The following is an 18585-nucleotide window of genomic DNA, read 5'->3' as shown; positions in this document are numbered from 1 at the left end:
ACGAACATATAGTTAGAATTTTCTGTTGCTAGGCAAGAACTTAATTGGGTCATTTCACTGTGTGTGTGTGTGTGAAGTGGGAATCTGACCTAGTGTGAAATTGCTCGCTCTTACCTAAATCCATGACTGTCCTACCTTATCAGAGACTAAAACCACACTGTGGCCTTTTGCCTCTCTCCTCAAACAAAGTGGAAAGAGCGGCGGTTTAGTTCAGGCTAAACCTTTGTCTCTCCTTGGCTATCTTCTTGATTGATTACAGCATGATGGGGTGGGGTTTGTGTATGTTTGAAAGATTAAGTGTGAATCTGTCATGTCCAACAATCAGTCTTCAGGTCAAGCCCGAGAGAGCCAGGGTTGAACAGAGTTTAAAGTGAACATGAGTGTTTTTGCATGACAAGGGCGTGATTGATTGTAATAATATTGTTTCTAAACTGAATGACAGTCGGATTTAGCCGCCATCATAGACAAAGGAAGTGGGCGGAGCGATAGAGAGCGGGAAACTGAAGAGGGAGGGATTTTAAGCTAGGATGTGTGTGAACCAGACTATATCTCCCGAGTGGTGCAGTGGTCTAAGGCACTGCATTGCAGTGCTAGCTGTGCCACTAGAGATCCTGGTTTGAATCCAAGCTCTGTCGTAGCCGGCCGTGACCGGGAGACCCATGGGGCGGTACACAATTGGTCCAGGGTAGGGGAGGGAATGGCCGGCAGGGATGTAGCTCAGTTGGTAGAGCATGGCGTTTGCAACGCCAGGATTGTGGGTTCAATTCCCACGGGGGGCCAGTATAAAATAAATAAATATTTAATGTATGTAAGTCGCTCTGGATAAGAGCGTCTGCTAAATGACTGAAATGTAAATATAGAGGGGGAGCAGAAAGAGAGAAGGGAGGCTACTCTGCAGACCAGCCCGACTTTGTTGAATTGAAGCATAATTCAGTTACAGTGGAAATGCCCTGTACCAAAGGCGTAAATCAATCCATTTATGACATTTTTTTATTTTAAAAAATGTGGCTAATTGAAAATGTTCAGATCACTGTCCCTCGTCCTCTGAACGTCACAGGGAAAATATACGTATATCCTTGTGATCATCATGAATAGATATGTAGTGCATCGGATACCATTTGTCTCCAGCACAAAGGTCAAGGTCAAAGGTCAAATTGACTTCAGATAAGTGTTCCTCTGAGCATCATAAATCGAATTTTTTTCTCACCTACCTACACACAATACCCCATAATGTGGTGAATGATGGACGGAGTCAGGCGCAGGAGTAAAATAACCGGATGCAGATCGAGAGCCAGACCCGATCCGATCCCCCGGCACGAAGACCGGGGCCTCCCTGCGGTGGCAGTCAGCGTCCGGAACTCCAGTGCGTAGTCCTGTGCGGTCCTCGTCCCCTGCCTCAGCTGGACCAGCCGCTCGCCCGCCTCTCGACCCTCGGGTGGGTGATTGAAAACCGCCCGAAAGAGGCGAGCGAACTCCCTGTAGTCCTCCAATGCGGCTCCTCCTTCGTTCCACACCGCGCTGGCCCACTCCAGGGCTTTCTCACAGAGGCAGGAAACGAGGACGGATCCCTTCTCCCACTCCAATGATGCCGGCCTGATGCTGGAGAAATACAGCTCCAGTTGGAGAAGGAATCCTTTACAGCGCGCTGCCGTCCCATCAAACGCTGGTGGCCAGGATATCTGGATCCCTCCGGGTGCTGGGGTGTAGGTGGCTGGATCCGGTTGGCCAGCTGGTCTCGACAGATTGGGTCCTCTCTTCTCCAGGTGTTGGACGACCTGAAGAACCCGATCCATCGCTTTCCCCAAGCTGGCCAGCATCGTGGAATGCTCCTGGACCCTTGCCACAACTCCAGGCATGCGGTCTTCTCCTGCTGACTCCATATCAGCGGGTGAGTGATTCTGTGGTGAATAATGGACGGAGTCAGGCGCAGGAGTAAAATAACCGGATGCAGATGTATTCCTTCCAGACATACAATGCGCCTACAATGGCAATCGAAACAGGTACAGGGGAAACACTCCTCCCTCACCAAACACAGTCTCAGAAAATACAATAAATGTATTGACACAGGGGAAAATCAAGTGGCAGTAGCTAGTAAGCCGGTGACGACGAACGCCGAAACCTGCCCGAACAAGGAGGGGAGTCAGCCTCGGTGTGAAAACATGTTTTTAGCAAATGTATTGAAAATGAAATACAGAAATACCTCATTTACATAAGTATTCACACACCTGAGTCAATACTTTGTAGAAGCACCTTTGGCAGCGATTACAGCCGTGAGTCTTTCTAGTTTAATCTCTAAGAACTTTCCACACCTGGATTGTGCAACATTTGCCCATTATTATTTTCAAAACTTATCAAGCTCTGTCAAATTGGTTCTTGATCATTGCTAGTCAACCATTTTCAGGTCTTTCCATAGATTTTCAAATACATTTAAGTCAAAACTGTAACTCGGCCTCTCAGAAACAGTCACTGTTTTCTTGGTAAGCAACTCCAGTGTAGATTTGGCCTTGTGTTTTAGGATATTGTCCTGCTGAAAGGTGAATTATTCAATGTCCGTTGGAAAGCAGACTGAACCAGGTTTTCCTCTGCTTAGCTCTATCCTGAAAAACTCCCCAGTCCTTAATGATTACAAGCATACCCATAACATGATGCAGCCACCACTATGCTTGAAAATATGGAGAGTGGTACACAGTAATGTGTTGTATTGGATTTGCCCCAAACATAACTGACATGAATGCGGGCCCAGATGAACATTGATAGAGCTGCTGTCATGAGACACCGACTCGACGCCAAAAACGTCGGAACTCAAGAGCTCGGATACCTGTGTCAACACCTGCTACCAACTAGCCAGCTAGCTAGCTAGGTTGCAATGGAGCCCGCTTCACCTGGAATAGCTAACGAACGTTTCCAGCGCTGTTTATTACGCTCTTGTCCGGGATAATATTTACAGTCTGGCGTTCCAATGCGGCAATTGTTTGCTAGCAGGGGACTACAGGAATGAGGTGGTTATGCTTAGCAAACAAATTTCAATTCTGCGCAAATGTATGGGGAAAACGCAAATTGGAACTTTCTTGTTCTTAACTCCTATGGCAGGACGCCGCTCGGGCTTAATGGATGTTTCCCCGCCTTGTCATCTGTCCCTATCCGAATGGCCTGTGCTACCTGGAACTTGCCTGCCAAGGAAGTCATCTCCATCTGCTTCTCCTCCTCCATCCTGTAGTGAAGTAGACAGAGAACAGCAAGAAGAGTGTTCCAATCAGCACTAGTCCCATGTCACAAGTCGTGGAAACCGAAGGCAGCGGCATGCTGCTAAGCGGACGGGAGTGACTGCGAGAGGTTCGGAGCAGATTGACATAAGGAATAGCTTCACTGCACTGGTGCCTGATCTACCTGCGCCTTCATCGCTGGGACTGCCTGTGTCTGCGACGGCAGTGCTAACTCAAACTACACTGACTCCAGCAGCGACTTCATTGTCGAGTTTGGCTCCTTTCCCTCTCTCTGGATCTGACGGGGCTCTGCCTGCTGTGGGAGGTCTGGACCTATCACCGATAGCAGCGGATCCAGCTTTTCGTGGGCCCGTGAAAGGCTCAACGAATTGTGTGAGGGGTGGGAATGTGCGGATTTCTCAATTCTCTTCTCCGGACGTTGTATTGGGCAGTTCAATGGTGAGAAATGTCTCAGTCCCTGGAGCAAAAACGTTATGCTATCCAGGAGCATGAGTACAGGACATCAATAAGCTGCTCCCTAACATTTTAAACCAGCATCAGGAAATGTAGTCTATCATAAGAAGGGCAGCTCAGAACAGCTGAGATGGATTTTAAAGAACTGATTGTGTCACTACTTGACACCAACACATGCCCCATAATATCTGTCCCTCTGCCCTCCCTAAATCGTGGCATTGAACGGTTCAGCAGACTTTTAGCCCTCCATAACTGGCTATGAGACTATTGCAGCTCTGTGGGTGCAACATTTATTGACAATTTATATACCTTCTGGAAGCAAAGCTTGTATTATAAGGGGGACGGGATCCACCCAACTCATTTGGGTTCCTGGTCCTTTCACAGCATTATAAGGCTGCGTTGAGACAATGACGTATCAATGACCCAAGCCCAGCTCAGTTAATCCCTACCATTGTGTCGCTGAGTTGTCATAATGCTTCAGCAAATGTACATTATCCCAGGGGCGCTGGAAGAGACAATGTAAGTAACCTAATGTATGTCCCTCTTACTGCCCTGAACGCCTCTGCTGATCCTACAGCTATTGTATGCAGTAATCATGTGCCTATGAGAGTTATACTGTTAGCACTGAGGCGGTGTGCCCTAGCAGGAAGTCCACTGTGTGCAGCTCACCCTGCACTAACATAAATAACCTCAGCATGTGTACCTCTGCTAAGCTTCCCAGCGAAGCAATAAAAACAATCAAGCATCACAGAAAAGTGCTAAAAATAGCCCAAGTTAACATATGCAGCTTAAGAAACAAGGTTCATGAAATCAATAATTTGCTAGTAACAGATGACATTCATATTCTGCCAATCTCTGAAACTCACTTAGATAATACCTTTGATGACACAGTGGTAGCAATATTTGGTTATAAGATATACAGAAAATACAGAAATGCTAAAGGTGGAGGTGTGGCCATTTATATTCAGAACCACATTAATGTATAGCTTAGAGAGGATCTCATGTTAAATGCTGTTGAAGTAATATGGCTACAGGTTCATCTGCCTCACCTAAAGCCCATTCTGGTAGGAAGCTGCTATAGACCACCAAGTGCTAATAGTTTGTATCAGGATAACATTTGTGAAATGATTGATAATGTATGTGATATCAACAGAGCGGTATATTTTTTGGGTGATTTAAATATTGACTGGCTTTCATCAGGCTGCCCACTCAAGAGAAAGGTTCAAACTGTAACTAGTGCCTTCAACCTGGTTCAGGTTATCAGTCAACCTACCAGGGTAGTTACAAACAGCACAGGAATGAAATCATCAACATGTATTGATCACATCTTTCTAATGCTGTAGAAATTAGCTTGAAAGCAGTATCCACATCCATCGGATGTAGTGATCACAATATAGTAGCCATTTCTAGGAAAACCAAAGTTCTAAAGGCTGGGCCTAATATAGTGCATAAGAAGTTTTATAGTGATTCCTATGTTGTTGATGTAAATAATATTTGTTGGTCCGTGGTGTGTAATGAGAAGCAACCAGAGGCTTCACTTGACACATTTATGAAATTGCTTATCCCAGTTACTAATAAGCAAGCGCCCATTAAGACAATGACTGTAAAAACTGTAAAATCCCAGTGGATTGATGAGGAACTGAAACATTTTATGGTTGAGAGGGATGAAGCAAAATAAATGGCAAACTTACGGCAAATTGATAAATCATGTGACTAAACTGAATAAAAAGAAGAAGAAACTACACTATGAAACAAAGATAAATGATATAAAGAATGATAGTAAAAAGCTTTGGAGCACCTTAAATGAAATTTTGGGCAAAAAGGCAAACTCCGCTCCATCATTCATTGAATCAGTTGGCTCATTCATCACAAAACCCACTGATATTGATTTTTTCATTGGCAAGATTAGAAAATTTAGGCATGACATGCCAGCAACAAACGCTGACACTACACATCCAAGTATATCTGACCAAATTATGAAAGACAAGCATTGTAATTTTGAATTCTGTAGTGTGGAAGAGGTGAAAAAATTATTGTTGTCTATCAACAATGACAAGCCACCGTGGTCTGACAACTTGTATGGAAAATTACTGAGGATAATAGTGGACGATATTGCAACTCCTATTTGCCATATATTCAATTTAAGCCTACTAAAAAGTGTGTGCCCTCAGGCCTGAAGGGAAGCAAAAGTAATTCCCCTACCTAAGAATAGTAAAGCCCCCTTCACTGGCTCAAATAGCCGACCAATCAGCCTGTTTCCAACACTCAGTAAACTTTTGGAAAAAATTGTGTTTGACCAGATAAAATGCTATTTTACAGTAAACAAATTGACAACATACTTTCAGCACGCTTATAGGGAAGGACATTAAACAAGCACAGCACTTACACAAATGGCTGATGATTGGCTGAGAAAAATTGATGATAAAAAGGTTGTGAGGGCTGTTTTGTTAGACTTTAGCGTGGCTTTGACATTATCGATCATAGTCTGCTGCTGGAAAAATGTATGTGTTATGGCTTTACACCACTATATTGTGGATAAAGAGTTACCTGTCTAACAGAACACAGAGGGTGTTCTTTAATGGAAGCCATTCCAACATAATCCAGGTAGAATCAGGAATTCCCCAGGGCAGCTTTCTAGGCCCCTTACTTTTTTCAATCTTTGCTAACGACATGCCACTGACTTTGAGTAAAGCCAGTGTGTCTATCTATGAGGATGACTCAAAACTATACATGTTATCCAAAGCGACTTACAGTCATGCGTGCATACATTTTTGTGAATGGGTGGTCCCGGGGATCGAACCCACTACCTTGGCGTTACAAGCGCCGTGCTCTACCAGCTGAGCTACAGAGGACCGAACTGTGACTGAAATGACTGCAACACTTAACAAAGAGCTGCAGGTAGTTTCAGAATGGGTGGCACGGAATAAGTTAGTCCTAAATATTTCCAAAACTAAAAGCATTGTATTTGGGACAAATCATTTACTAAACCCTAAACCTCAACTAAATCTTGTAATGAATAACGTGGAAATTGAACATGTAGACATGACTCAACTGCTTGGAGTAACCCTGGATTGTAAACTGTCATGGTCAAAACATATTGATACAACATTAGCTAAGATGTGGAGAAGACTATCCATAATAAAGCACTGCTCTGCATTCTTAACAGCACTATCAACAAGGCCGGTCCTACAGGCCCTAGTTTTGTCGCACCTGGACTACTGTTCAGTCGTGTGGTCAGGTGCCACAAAAAGGGACTCAGGAAAATTGCAATTGGCTCAGAACAGGGCAGCACGGCTGGCCCTTGGATGTACACAGAGAGCTAACATTAATAATATGCATGTCAATCTCTCCTGGCTCAAAGTGGAGGACAGATTGACTTCATCACTACCTGTATTTGTGAGAAGTATTGACATGTTGAATGCACCGAGCTGTCTGTTTGAACTACTGGCACACAGCTTGGACACCCATGCATACGCCACAAAACATGCCACCAGAGGTCTCTTCACAGTCCCCAAGTCCAGAACAGACTATGGGAGGCGCACAGTACTACATTGAGCCATGACTACATGGAACTCTATTCCACGTCAAGTAACTCATGCAAGCAGTAACATTTGATTTAAAAAACAGATAACAATACACGTTATGGAACAGCGGGGACTGTGAAGCAACACAAACATATGCACAGACACATGCATACAAAAACACGATAACATACGCACTATACACACAGATTTTGTGTTGTAGATATGTGGTAGTAGAGTAGGTGCCTGACGTCACACACTTAATGTGTTGTGAAATATATTGTGAATGTATTGTAATGTTTTTAAAATTGTATAACTGCCTTAATTTGGCTGGACCCCAGGAAGAGCTAATGGGGATCCATAATAAATACAAATACAAATAACACTTTGTTTTCAGGACTAAATGTGTAGCGCTTTGCCAATTATTTTGCAGTGTTACTTTAGTGCCTTGTTGCAAACAGGATGCATGTTTTGGAATATTTTGATTCTGTACAGGCTTCATTCTTTTCACTCTGTCAGTTATGTTAGTATTGTGGAGTAACTACAATGTTGTTGATCCAACCTCAGTTTTCTCCTATCACAGCCATTAAACTCTGTAACTGTTTTAGCGTCACCATTGGTGTCACGCCCTGGCTCTGGGACTCTGTTATGTTGAGCCAGGGTGTGTTGTTTCTATGTGTTTTGTTTCTAGGTTCTTTATCTAGTTATTTGTTTCTAGGTTGGCCGGTGTGGTTCTCAATCAGAGGCAACGTGAATCAGCTGTTGCTTGTTGTCTCTGATTGGGACCCATACTTAGGCAGCCTGTTTGGCCACAGTGTTTGTGGGATCTTGTTCCGTTTGGTTTGTGTAACCGTAGGACTTCACGTTTCGTATCGTTTGTTGTTTTGTTCGTTGTGTTGTAGATTCAATAAATATTATGTACGCATATCACGCTGCGCCTTGGCCCGCTTCTTCTCAAGACGATCGTGACAATTGGCCTCATGGTGAAATCCCTGAGCGGTTTCTTTCCTTTCCAGCAACTGAGTTAGGAAGGACGCCTGTATCTTTGTAGTGACTGGGTGTATTGATACACCATCCAAAGTGTAAGTAATAACTTCACCATGCTCCAAGGGATATTCAATGTCTACTTTTAAATGTTTACCCATCTACCAATAGGTGCCCTTCTTTTCAAGGTATTGGACAACCTCCCTGGTCTTTGTGGTTGAATCTGTGTTTGAAATTCACTGCTCGACTGAGGGACCTTTCAGATAATTGTATGTGTGGATTACAGAGATGAGGTAGTCATTCACAAATCATGTTAAACACTATTATTGCACACAGGGTGAGTTCATGTGACTTGTTAAGCACATTTTTTAATTAAAATGCATAAATGTTGACATTATTGGCTATTATGTGTAGGCCAGTGACAAAAAAAATCAAAATGTAATTGATTTTTAATTCAGGCTGTAACACAACATAATGTGGAAAAAGTCAAGCGGTGTGAATACTTTCTGAAGGCACTGAATATATGTGATCAGCATGGTTTCCCCATTCCTGTGCAGAAAGCAGCTTGTTTCAAAAGTTATATAGACCAATGTCAAGGTCAAATTGAAGGTCAAATTGACCCAGAACATCATGGACGTACCGGGTCTAATTTATTTGTTTTCTTTTTTATTACATGTTTTACGAGTTTGAGACCCTACTATGGAAAGTAAATGAATGGTCATGGTGGAAAGGTTTACAGGGAGGATTTTCTGGGTGGGGAATGACCAATGGGTGAGTTTCCTTGTGGGTCCTGCTTTTTCTTACACATCCATGGGCTTATCAACACTAAAGATAACAATGATTTCATTAATATAACATTCCTTTCTGATAATGGCAATGCTAGCTATTCTCTCTTGGAATTTGAAAGGGCTAAATTGTCCTATCAAACATTCCAGCTGTCTTGGCATCCTAGCAAGTCACCATATTGATATAATAATGCTCAAAGAAACACACATAAGGATGCACATACTGTAGAATGCAGAACCATTTGAAAGGAACTCAAAATCACCATCTTGGGTAAAGGTGAAGACCAAGAAGGGAGAATCACTTTCCTTACATGTACCCATAATGGAAATAAAATTGTGTGTATGCTCCAAATTCATATGATCCTACGTTTTTGGATTCTCTGATCAGCATATTGGTAGAATTAACTGAATTCCATCTGGTTATTGGGACAGACATGAATTGCCATTTTGGACATGCGGGACAAATCTAATAAAACCACTATAATCCACACGCAACCAAGGCTCTCCAACATCTGATTACAACTCATTGATGCCTGGCGAGCACATAATCCAAAAGCAAATGAGTACACTTTCTACTCAAACAGGCATAAAACATTCTCCTGAATTGATTTTATATTAAAATTAAGAAAATATAAATTTGACATAGGAGCTTGCCCGATCACCACACCTACTACTGACAATTATAGATTTCTGAATCTCCTAAAAGAGCCACAAGATTGCGTTTCAATGTTTTAGTTACTACAAAATCCTACATTCTGTGATCAATTTGAAATGTAATTAAATGAATTCATACTGATCAATAATAATTCAGTCAATGACCCCCGTATTCTATGGGATGACACCAAAGGTTGAATAAAAAATTAAAAGCAACTGCATTTCCATCTGGGTTGAATAACTCACAATCAAAAAGATATTAGAATTGGAAATGTTGTCAACAGCGTTAGTGCTCTCTACAAACACTTTTTTTCAGACCAGTTAGCTATTAGTCTTTCCAAAGTCAAAACAGAACTTCATTTATTGAAAAGACAGAGAGCAGAATTTGCCATATATCAAGAAAGACTCAACCATTACTTCCATGGTAATCGTCCCAGTCATTTACTCTCCAACAAGCTACGGAGTAATGATAAATAAGGCTGATATACCAACTATTGAATCTGAAACAGGGGAGTTACTATCAGAACCCAACCTTGCTGGGAGCCCAAATCTCTCTCAATGAACTCAAAAGTGCATTGGATAGCATGAATAAATGTCACGATCGTCGAAGGAGGAGGACCAAGGCGCAGCGTGATATTCGTACATACTTATTTTATTAAGTGCACACAATAAACAAAACAACCAACGATAACGTGACGTCCTAGGTCTAAACACAACCAACACGGAACAAGATCCCACAACTACTGTGGGAAAACAGCCTGTCTAAATGTGGTTCCCAATCAGAGACAACCAGCAACAGCTGACACTCGTTGCCTCTGCTTGAGAACCACTCTGGCCAACATAGAAATACAACAACTAGAAAAGAACGTAGAACCAAAACACATACACTCTACACACCCTGGCTCAACATATTAGAGTCCCCAGAGCCAGGGTGTGACAAAGGTAAATCGCCTGGATGGAATGGTATTCCCACTGAGCTATATTTATAATTTGGGAATCAATTCTGTCCACTATTGCTCAAAATGATTAACACAGCCGTTAATTTGGGAGAGATGTGATTAGAGCACTATTTGCGCTTTTATAAAAAAAAAGGTAAGGATGCCACCCAGTTTTCTCACTATTGCTCCCTATTGTTGATTAACACAGATATTAAACTGTTTTCCAAAATGTTGTCGTCCCGTCTCGAGACTTACTTATCGAATTTGGTCCACACAGACCAAAACAGGTGTGTTAAAAAGTGATTATCCTCGGATAATATGGTAATTTTCCAGTGCGTATTTTATGAAATGCTGAGATGGAATAACGGAATCATTATGGGATTAAGGGAAACCTGTAACCACACCTTTTTTGTATAGGAGCAGGGCAAAGCAGAATAAGCATGATTTATACTTTGAAATCCAGATGCATGCCTGGATAGTAACGACAATCAGCACACCCTTTAATTACCTTTAATGTACTCATATGATTTTTTATGAAACTATTAAGTGTCATGCCACCAATATAATTGCGGCAAGAGTCAAAGGGGAGGGGAAACCCTGCCTAGAGAGAAACAACTAAGGTTGGGAAACAATAGTGGCGTGAAGCCAAGAGACGTTAGTCATATACATAAAGAGGAGTGACTATGTATGTTGTGTAAGAATGAAACTATATAAAAGGAGAGCTCTGAGTCAGGATGGGCAGTTGCTCCATGGACCAGCTCGGCTTATTACTTTGTAATAAGGTCTATACTGAATGCACAAGCTCTGGTGTCTGAGAGATATCTTTGAAAAGTATTTCCACGACATATCTTGGCGTCATGAAATGGATTGGCAAAAAGGGACCCGAAACGGTGACAACCTGCAGCTGTGGACGGCTTGGACAAACTACACAAACAAGTGGCCACTAAAAAGGTAAGCAAAGTTCTTGCTTAATAGTATAGAGTTTGTGTGGTTCGCTCTGGGGCCTGGCCTCAGCAGCAGGACACCAAGTAGGTCTCTCCAAATTTAAGAAAAACATAAACTGGGAGCTTTTGAATTCAAAATGCATGCAAAATAATGAAAGAATAAAAAGCCTTGAGGGTTGCAACAAGTAGAAAAAGCCTAGGTAGAAGTAAATCTGCTCAGCCCATACGGGTGGGTGGTTTGCTTGTACGGGTTTGTTTCGTTCAGTTCGGTTAAGTTGGACTGTTCACCTGTTTCATTCAGGTTGTTCATTTGATCAGTTTGATCAATCTGTTTGATCCGGTTGTTTTATCTGTTCGTTTTGTCCAGACCTGTTTTGTTCAACCTGTTCGAGTTACGAATGCAACCCGTTCATCTTATTCAATCAGTCGGACTCAATTCGGGCATTCAATTCATCGGGGTCACTAATTTGTTCATCTGCTGCATTTGTTCAATTCGTCTGATTCATCTGTTCATCCTGCTGATAGTTCTGATCGATTCATTTCGGCGCGAGCGGCTGCCCATCTGTTTGGGTGATTAGAAAAAAGAAAAAAAAAAGAAGTCCTGCGGATACCGCTCTAGTGTGTTGAGGAAGTGTATCAATAAGGGACTGCACAGGTAGGCAAAAGTCCTGTGGATACCGCTTTATTGTGTGAGGAAGTGTATCAATAAGGGACTGCAGAGGTAGGCAAAGTCCTGTGGATACCGCTTTATTGTGTTGAAGAAGTTAATCAATAAAGGGCTGCTTAGACAGGCTGTATAAATACCGCTTCTTCTGTGTTGAGGAAGTGCATCAGAAAGAGGGCTGAATTTGCTGTTTCTTTTTGAAAAACATTGAAAGAAAGTGTGAAAATAAGTTTGAAAGCTTCTGTCTCTGGTGGAGAAAGGGTTGCGCACCTCTCCTGGACCGTTGCTTATGTGCAACCCGGCAGAGAGGACGCACCCAGTTTTGCACTGGAAAGGAAGAGTGTGAATGAGTGTGTGAATAATGTACTGAAAGCGAGAAGCGTGAAATAAATTATTGTCTTGGGTGTGTCACGAACCGGCTCAAGTTCGTAACAAAAGGGAGACACGTGGAGACAAGGAATACTTAAAGTATATATTTATTAACTAAAGTAACTAACTCAAATAACGATGGGGTGTGTAATCAGTAATCAGTAGTGTAAGTGAGTGTTTGCTTGCATAAATGTAATATGGAAAAGTGTTGAGAGGTGCCAAATCAAACAACCAAAAAGTCCACAAAAAATACCACAACCAAAGTCAAAGTACCTGCCTGGAGAGAGTCTCCTCAATGAATGTGGAAGAGGTCCATTTATGCTGGGACACACCCGGCCCAGGTGTTTCCCATGTAGCTGACGACCCTCCCAACTCCGCCCACCGGCATCCTAATAAGGAAACAAGAGCAAAGAGAGAATACGGCAGACAGAGTGGGAGGGTCGTCACACCCCCCCCCCCATAAGACCGGGGACCAACAAGGACCCCGGACCAACGTACCAGCCCCTGCGTCCCCAAACCGACAATTTGTACATGTTCACCCCTCCACTTGCCCCACCCATCATCCTCCTCTCCAGACCTCAGCAACCTTTACACAGGAAGCAACCTTTAAGAGGAAAGAAAAACACAAGACTAGGAGGGGACAAACAGGAAAGATAGAACATGACAAAATCAAACACTGGTCGGTCACATCAATATTCATGAACAGGGCGCACGAGAGAGCGCATCAGCAATCACGTTATCAGTCCCCCGGATGTGCCGCACATCTAGATGGAAGGATTGTAAAAATAAACACCATCTCATTATCCTCTGATTAGGACACCTCATGGACCTCAAAAATGTGAGAGGGTTATGGTCGGTGTAGACCACAATAGGTACTACACCCGACCCAACATACACTTCAAAGTGTTGTAGCGCCCATATAAGTGCTAATGCTTCTTTTTCAATGACCGAATAGTTCAACTGATAATGGTTAAACTTTTTGGAAAAGAAACTAACAGGCCTCTCAACCCCAGCCACATCTGCTTGCAGTAACACTGCACCCGCCCCCCACATGACTAGCATCCACCTGCAAGGTAAATGACAAATCCACACGAGGAGCAGCCAGTACCGGAGTTGAAGTAAGCAACCTCTTTGCATTTTCGAAAGCCTGTTGACAATGAGAAGACCATACGTACACAGCCTTAGCTTTCAGCAAATCTGTCAAGGGAGCGACCACAGTAGAGAAGTTCCTACAAAAACCACGATAATACCCAATCATTCCCAAGAAACGCATCAGTTCCTTTTTAGTAGTTGGTAGTGGAAAAGCATCAATAGCTACCACTTTAGCCCGAACAGGACGCACTTCACCCTGCCCAACCACCTTTCCAAGGTATGTAACAGTCGCCTGAGCAAACTCACATTTAGCCAAATTTATCGTGAGACGACCCGCAGCCAGACGTTCGAACAAGGCTTGAATACGGGACAGATGTTCCTCCCAAGTATCTGCATATATCACTACATCGTCCAGATAAACAGCGCACCCGGCCAGACCAGAGACAACCCTGTTCATAAGTCGCTGAAAAGTTGCAGGCGCATTACGCAGCCCGAAACTCATAACCGAATACGAGTACAGACCAAAAGGTGTAATAAAGGCAGAGATTTCACGTGCCCTACTCGTCAGTGGCACCTGCCAATAGCCCTTTAACAGGTCAAATTTGCTCACAAACTTAGCTGCGCCGACTTGATCAACGCAGGCCTCCATCCGAGGAAGAGGAAATGAATCCGGCTTAGTGACATCGTTTACCTTACGGTAGTCCGTACAAAATCTGTTTGTTCCATCCAATTTACTGACCAAGATACAGGGAGAAGCCCAACTGGAGAAAGAAGGCTCTGCTATTTTACTCTCCAGCATGTACCTGACCTCAGCATCCAGACAACGCAGTTTCTCTGAAGAAACTCTATAGAACCGTTGACGAATGGGGTCAGCATCTCCAATGTCAATATCATGTTCTATTAAGTTTGTACGTGTTGGTGTATCAGAAAACAACCCTGGAAATCTCCGAATCAGACCAACCATCTCTTTCCGCCCATCAACAGGTAGATGAGTAAGAAGACTATCTAAAATCTCCAGTGTCTCTGAATTCTTCAATCTACCCTGCAGTATGCAATCGTCGGGACCAGAAACATCTTCCTGCTCCTGCACAGACCTAGCATGACCAGAATCCAGGGAATAAACAGTATCAGCCAAAAGAACAGCCTTACCGTCCTCTGTAGACTCCCCCTGTTCAGTCTCAGAGGAACGTGCATAATAGGGTTTTAACAAATTTATATGGCACAGTTGGTGTGCTTTCCTCCGTTCTGGAGTGGCAACTAGATAATTTTGCTCAGTGTACTGGCGCACCACTGTATATGGACCTTGAAACTTGGCTTGAACAGGAGAACCAACAATTGGCAGCAGAGCCAGAACCTGATCACCTGGACTAAAGTGACGAGGCTCAGCTCGCCGATCATATATGCTCTTCATCCTGTCCTGTGAAGATGATAGCTTCTCTTTAGCCATTTCACCAGCGGCATACAAGCGTCGCCGAAAATCACACACATATGATAACAGGGACTGAGGAGGCTCGGGAGACTTCCAGTCATCCTGGAGAACAGATAAAAGCCCACGCACCCTATGTCCAAACACTAGGTCATTTGGGCTAAAACCTGTGCTCTCCTGTGAAACCTCCCTAGCAGCTAACAGTAACCAAGGCAACCCCTCCTCCCAATCCTTATCCATCTCAGTACAATAAGCTCTCAACAAAGACTTAAGCGTTTGATGGAAACGTTCCAGTGCTCCTTGACTTTGGGCATGATAAGCGCTAGACAAGTTGTGTTTAATATGGAGTTGTTGGAGAACCTGTCCAAAGAGATTAGAGGTGAAATTAGATCCTTGATCACTTTGAATGACCTTAGGGATTCCAAACAGTGAGAAAAACTGAGTCAAAGCTTTTAACACAGACTTAGTCGTGATAGACCGGAGAGGATAGGCAGCAGGAAACCTAGTGGTCTGACACATCACAGTCAACAAATAATTACTACCCTTTCTGGAACGAGGCAGAGGACCAACACAGTCAATAATCAGATACTCAAAAGGTTTACTGAGTACAGGAATAGGGAACAGTGGTACCGGCTTAATAGCTTGATTAGGTTTACCAGTTAATTGACAGGTGTGACAAGTTTTGATGAAATCAGAAACATCCCTCTTTAATCTTGGCCAAAAGAAATGTCGTAATATGCGATTGTAGGTTTTTCTCACACCCATATGCCCAGCAACATCGTTGTGAGAAGTTGTCAGCACCAACTCACGAAGCTTAACTGGTACCACAACCTGACTAATCGCCTCCCCCAGAAAACAACTACCATTAGACATCCACTTTCTCATCAGGACCTCCTCTTGGAGAAAATAGCCCTGTGCGACATCTCCCAACTGTTCCACAGGCACAATTTGGTCCCGCAACTCTTCTAATGTAGGGTCAGTCCGTTGCGCCTCGATTAAATCGGAGCGGGATACAGATAACGGGATAACAGGGAAAACAGTAACAGACTTCTTTATGGTATTCTCGTTAGCCAGCTCCGTGACCAGGTCGTCATGGATCATAGAACGCGTCACTGCACACGCAGAAAACACCTCTGGGAAATTCTGCGCACTCTCATCAGGAATCCCTACAATTGACAGCTTAGTGGAAACCACTAAAGATGGAAACGCGATAGGCCACACACGCTCCCCAGCCAAGTTATTTCCAAGGATCACGTCAATACCCTCAATAGGCAATGAAGGACGCACCCCCACAACAACCTCACCTTTCACCAGTCCACAATCCAACATCAGTTTATGCAATGGAACTGACAGAGTGTTCAAACCTATTCCCCTAATTAGAACACTATTCCCCGAATCAGTCTCCGCAGAGAAGGGTAACACAGATTCCAACACAAATGATTCAGAGGCACCTGTGTCTCTTAGGATCTTTACTGGCACTAGGTTCTTACTTCCTACCATAGACACAAAACCCTCCGTAACGAAAGGTAAATAGTCGGGATCAATATAACCCTTCACCTGGCTCTGGTCATGAGACAATGCGTCAGGAGTGAACTGATGTGGAACAGGCGCGGCTAACGCTGCAGGCCTCGATTTACCATAAGCACCTGTACTGAATTTACCCCTAGACCTAAGAATCGGACATTCATTTTTCCAATGACCTAATTCTTGACAGTAGTGACACTCTTGACCAACGTCAGTTTTACCACGGGTATCAGGCTCAACCCTAGTTGAATGAAACTCTGCCCGGGAACCAAAGTATCTCGGCGAGCGCGGCCCAAATCTCTGCGAACGCCCCCACTCACTCCGAATACGGGGTTCTGCAAAAACATTTTTGTGAGTCAACACATATTCATCTGCCAAAACCGCAGCTTCAGCGACAGTCTTTATTTTTCGTTCGTTAATGTACGTCGCTATACGATCAGGGATTGTGTCCTTAAATTGTTCTAACATAATATTCGCGCAAACTCAACATGAGTCTGCTGATCATCCCTTTTTAAAGTTCTAAATCGTTGGCGGTAAGCCTCAGGGACCAATTCATAACTCTGTAACACAGCCGTTTTAACCTTCTCATAACTAACACTGTCTGCTACACTAAGAGCTGAATATGCTTCCTGCGCTTTACCAGTCAGCACACACTGCAACATCAAAGTGCGATCAGAATCAGGCCAACTCCTAGCGTCAGCAACACGCTCAAACAACGAAAAGAATGTCTCCGGGTCCTTTTCATTAAACTGGGGCAACAACCGTAAATTCCCTACAACATCAAATGTGTCTGGATTACGACCAAAAGAGGAACGTCCCCTAGGTAACTCTGGGTCACCTTCCCAGAGCAAACTCTCCCCTGAGAGCTTTCCTTCTCTAACCAACTCTAGTCGCTCTTGTTGCAGCTTGATTTTAGCACGCTCCATATCCTGTTTAAATTCCAATTCCCTTTCATATTTTAAACGATCATGCTCCATTTTAGCTTGTTCATGCTCCATTTTAGCTTGTTCATGCTCCATTTTAGCTCTTTGTCCATTTTTTTCATGCTCTAGCTGTAACAGAAGCAGTTCTTTCTGCTGTTCAAAAAGAAGACCACTATGACTAACCGATGGAGCGGTCATTGTAACATATCGGGGAGACAACGTGTCCTCAGCAGAGGCTGCCCCAGTGGTAACATCCAGAATACCACTCTCCATCAAATTGGCCTTCAATATTAACCTAATATAATTTTTTTGCCGTTTATCACTAATTTCAACCTTGTAGTGTTCAGCAACCTTCAACAGCTGTTCTTTAGTACATAATTCTAACAGTTCTTCTGATGGAAAGCGAATGAACTCGTCTACATTAGACGCCATAATCAAGAAGAAAAAAAATTAGATATATATATATCATAATAATCTTGCTCAACCCCTCTGCTGAGCACACCAGACACAAGAGAAATGACAATCACACCGAGCACCACAGAAGAGAGATGGGATATGGAGCTTCCCCATAACCTACAATAACTCAACCCTAGTCTTCGTGTAGATTCGCGGTGGGTAATTACGTACTGTAGCCCGCTGGCAAGGAATTAAACCCCCCAGCACGCTGGTAGATTCCACCAAGCCACGGATGTGCCCCGAGACAACTGCTCAGTCCACAGACACCACACAAAAATAACAAACATTTAACCATGCCCAACGTATCCCAAAACAAAACACGTCACTAAGCCTATCAGGGGAAAAAGCTATAGCTCCGGGTAGAAAATGTCACTACCCTACCCAATCTCCCACTGAGGTACACAGCCGATTGTACTCACCTCCTCAGACCGATGCCCCAACAGCGAGTAGAGCAAGAGTTTCCAGGCTGAGCAGGGACTGGAAACTAACCAATGTACTCCCTCCAACGCAGTACACAACCCAAAGGAAACCAATATTGGGCCTATCAAACTCAACCAAACTAACAAAATTTACAAAAAAAACCTACAGAATTGGACATTAACTCCACGTTCTCCCAAACACAACCAGT

This window comes from Coregonus clupeaformis, chromosome 34 (assembly GCF_020615455.1).
Source record: "Coregonus clupeaformis isolate EN_2021a chromosome 34, ASM2061545v1, whole genome shotgun sequence".
Taxonomy (NCBI): domain Eukaryota; kingdom Metazoa; phylum Chordata; class Actinopteri; order Salmoniformes; family Salmonidae; genus Coregonus; species Coregonus clupeaformis.
This window is presented reverse-complemented; position numbering follows the sequence as displayed.